General features: G+C 46.9%; 1 pseudogene; it reads left to right on the top strand.

Moving 5' to 3' along the window:
- The first annotated feature begins 480 nt into the window (after positions 1-480).
- LOC148148437 (uncharacterized) lies at positions 481-1,911 on the top strand (annotated as a pseudogene).
- The last annotated feature ends 2,584 nt before the right edge of the window (positions 1,912-4,495 follow it).

The following is a 4,495-nucleotide window of genomic DNA, read 5'->3' as shown; positions in this document are numbered from 1 at the left end:
GCGCCATGAAGGTGTTTACCTTCATATCGAGCGCTGAATTGACCCTTTTGTGGGAGAGGACCAGGAATCTGTTGATAGCCCAAGCACCGGCGTTCGAATCGAATAGGTTCGCGGTAAGAGTCGTGACTTAAGTAATCCTCCACCGAGACACATTCTAAGAGAATAAATAAAGCAGGAACAGGGTTCAGTGAACTCTCACGTGGCATTAGAGCAAAACCCAAGGGAATATCCATCTCTCGAGTGTTTCAGAGACTGCACATTTAAGGGTGGTTTTAGACTTGGAGCCACCACTGGCTGAGGTGGACTCACCAAAGGAGGACGAGATGTGTGGTTTCTTGGTTTACGAAAACCAAGGCATTGAGGCGGACTTGTCCAATGCGACAGGGGACCTCCGGAGAAAAGAAAGCAAGTCAAAAGGAAAAGATAACAGTACCGCGTGAGAGAGACAGAGAGCTGAACACTTTTCCAGTTACTCTAAAAATGGGCTCCGACAAGAGCAAACAAAAGGAGAGTCCACGCAGGAGTTGTAATGGCCAACCGAAAATACAATACATGTTGAATAATGACAGCACAGTGCCTGTAAAGAAGGTAGAATTGTGGATCAAGGAATGTGGTTTACTGGAGGGAGGAAGTTTTAGTAAAAGACAGCTGGAAATATTGAGGTCGATGTTGGAGGAGAGAGAGAAGGAGGAAATGAAGGGAAAACTAGAACCTGTGAATTGGACTGCTTATAACATGAGGCTGATATTAGAGAAAGGAAATCTCAAGTCAGTGATATCAAATACACGTACAAACACCATCACACATGCAGACGCGAGTGTAATACAACCTAACGACGCTGTACAGTGTCTTAAGTAAGTTTCATATTCTGACTTTGATGACTGCCTTCCAAGACCAATAGCCCCCCCCCCCCACGACGAGATCCGCCTGGCGAAGGCTCCACGTCAGCGGCCACCGCCTCATGGTCTGCTGAATCACCAGTCGCACGCCATACCTGCAAACAATTAAAGCATGAAGCCCAAAAGAAGGACAACCACTCCAAGATGGAAAGGCATCCAGGGCCTGTTCGCGCTCACCCCCCGACAGTTGATGAGACAGACAGTGAGGGTATTGGCGTATGATCATCTAACCAGGTAGTTCTGCAAGCCCCAATGTTTGAACTTGCAGGTCAGGAACGGTATCCAGTGTTGGTCCACCGGCGATGGACCATGAAGGATCTGGAAATTACCTTTGGGCAGATGCCTGACTCACGCGAGGTTGGAAGTAAAAATTTCACCAAAGAATTGACAAAGTTCTGTACTGAGTTTCATCCCATGTCACATGAGATGAGACGTCTCCTGGGATGAAAACTAGGTGCCGATGTCACTAAAATCATGTATAAGTGGCCAGCCGCAAACGTCCATGCCAGAGTCGCCAACACGCAAGCAGAGCAGAACGGAGATTTTAATGCTTCTGTTGCAGCGCTGTCAACCGCCTGTAGGGAGGCATTCCCAGTGCGAATGGACATGACCAAAATAGGAATGTGTCGACAAGGGGAAGGTGAGACAGTGTCCCAGTCCCTTCCGCACCTCACTGAAGTCCATAATGCCCATAGTGGACTGAGACCACCCGACGACGGCAGAAATCACGCCACATGAGGCACACCTGAGAATCAGCTTCATCAGTGGAATGAAGGACGAAATAGCGAAAAAGGTAAAAGACACATGTACTACCTGGGACACGGGAAAGCTGAATTTGATAGAACAATATGCGATACATGCTGAAAAGTTGCTTACACAAGAGAAGGATAAGCGGAAAATAAAAATGGAACACCAATCACATAAAGCTCAACTTAATATGATGCAAATTGTCACCCAGCCATTGGAGGGAGGTGCTGCAGGAAGAGAGAGAGGCAGAGGTGGAAGTCGCTGAAGATGAAGAGGAAGTGGTCGCGGAAGAGGTGCTGGCAGTGGTAGATCTGGCGGGTCCTTTGTTTGCAGAACAATGGTCCACTGGGCGAGACAGTGCCCACACAGACAGCTTCAATCGGCCTTGGAGGCTGGACAGCAGGGTCCCTGACAGGGAAAGGCTGAGGTGGAGGTGGGCAGCCCACAAGGTGCAAGCAAGCCCCTTTCCCTTATGCTTGGCAACGAGGACTCGCTTATACGAATCTCTTCTACTAATCGTACGGGCACTGACACATGTCCAACCTCTATGTTGAACGGTTAGATTGCGAAAAGTGGACAGTCTGTTCAAAATCACAATGATGCGTATAAGTCGATGTCTACCTCTATGTTATATGTGGAATGTGCATCACTTCAGTTTTTGGTAGATACAGGGGCAACTTACTCAATCCTTAAAGTTAGCCAGTTTAGTCAATCGAAGTAAATAAAGATGAGTGAAAGGTTCCTGAACACAATGGAATGCATCAGGAGTGGTGGTTCGGGAGAGATTTTCCGCACCCCTATTCTGCGAAACTAGTATTGGGCAAACATTCCAAATCTCCTTGTTGGTGTCGGAATTTTATCCTTTAAATCTGCTGGTTCGGGATCATATAATGAGACTGGGGCTGGACCTGCTCATTACTCCGACGAGCAGGTAATTCAACGGGAAGATTTACCAGTACAGGCTGTAACCTATGTTCCACGACTCCTGATATATGTCTACGAGTGGCAATTAAGCCAGGAGATGATACGTTCAGTGAGCGATTCACTCACCATGGAAGCAAGCAACCATGTTAATCATATTAACACCGATTTTCTTGCTGGAGATATGCTGCAACGCAAAACACACACACACCGTGACGGCCCTGACGAACGATATGAGAAGGAATTGTTCAGGAGATTGGTTAAATCAGATCAGTTGTTATTGTGCGAATTTTATTGGAGTGATCACAGATGTGCAGTTAGTGTGAACTTTTCTCAAGTATCTGTAACAGTAAGCAGACCATATCTTTTTGATGTAGAAGGCTCTGCTCCTCACGTGTCACTGACGAAGGTGTCTGGTGACAGGTTGCAGAATTAGGGACATGGGTGCTAAAGGCACAAAGAACGAGAGGTTGGGTCTTCTGGGACGATGTGGGTATCTGGTTCAATACAGATCTGCAGACATAAAAGAAGAAACTAAATTGGCTAACTCAGGCAGTCAGGACAGTCCTGAAAAGCCTAAGGGGATAGCGTGGCGTTTCACGGCGATAGAAGTCTCGGAGTCAAGAATAAAAATCATCACGACTGAGTTGTGGGCCAAGGACAAACATGATGTGGGGCTCATACCGGGCTGTGAACCCATAAGGATAACCCCGAAGACTGAGTATCGTCCTTGTAAAGGCCATAGAAGGAATTACTCCAGTCTTTGAATCCCTCTAAAGGCTGGAGTGATAATCTCCAGTGAAAACTCACCATTGAGAACCCTCATTTCTCCGGTCAAAAAGGCATACATTCCCGGTGATCGGAGGAATGGAGGTTTGTTAAAGACCTGCAGGCAATCAATAATGGTATTGTCCCACGCGCCCCAAATATTCCCAACTACAAGCCTATATTAGCTCAAATTCCAGCGGAGAGCCAATGGTTCTCTGTTGTGGATTTAGCAAATGTTTTCTTTCGTGCACCGATGTATCCAGACAGTCACTTCTGGTTCGCTTTTTCATTCAAAGGGAAATCGTATACCTTCACGCGACTTTCTCAGGGTTAATGTGAGTCCCCCACCATATATAACGAGGCTCTACGTAGGAGTCTGGAAACTCTTGTTCTTATTCCGGGGTCCGCGATTCTTCAGTATGTAAATGATTGCTTGTGAGCGGCACCAACAAAGGAACAATGTGAGAAGGATTCCCTTGCGTTGCTCTGCCATCTAGCGAGGGAAGGGCACAAAGTCAGTCTCACAAAGCTATAATATGTGGTACAACAGGTAAAGTTCTTAGGTCACTTACTACCTGAACAAGACAAGACCATTGGTCAAAACAGAGTTCAAACAATCCAGCAAATTCCAAAGCCTCACACGAAGAAATATTTACTATCTTTTTGGGCCTGTGCTCCTACTGTAGAATGTTTATCCCACATTTCAGATCCCTTGAGGCGCCCCTCAGTGACATAGCCCAGGGAAAAGCTTTGCAGAACCAGAGTCCGTATCAGTGGACCCTAGAGGCCAGGAGTGCCTGCGTCAAATTAAAAAAGGCGCTCCAAACTACACCTACATTGGGAATTCCGAACCCAAACAAGCTTTTTGTAAAAATAGTAGATGAGAAGAGTGGCTGCGTGACATCTGTGCTGTTGCAGGATGATCGGGGAAAATTGAGGCTGGTAGCATATTTTTCAGCTGAACTGGACCCCGTAGCGTCAGCATTGCCTAAACGTCTTCGAGCCATGGCCGCGGCTCAAAAAGCTGCTGTAGCGTCCAAAGGTATAGTCGGCAATGTTGAATAAACCCTTCTGGTCCCATACGCAGTATCCTTATTCCTCTCCGAGCAAATGACCGCACGCATGTCAGCAGCACGTTGGCTCAGATATAATACTGTGCT

Source organism: Chiloscyllium plagiosum, unplaced genomic scaffold, assembly GCF_037043375.1.
Source record: "Chiloscyllium plagiosum isolate Xiang-an unplaced genomic scaffold, Cpla_swu_hap1 HiC_scaffold_13, whole genome shotgun sequence".
Taxonomy (NCBI): Eukaryota; Metazoa; Chordata; class Chondrichthyes; order Orectolobiformes; family Hemiscylliidae; genus Chiloscyllium; species Chiloscyllium plagiosum.
Note: the sequence above shows the minus strand (reverse complement) of the source record. Positions and strands in the feature narration are given on the sequence as shown.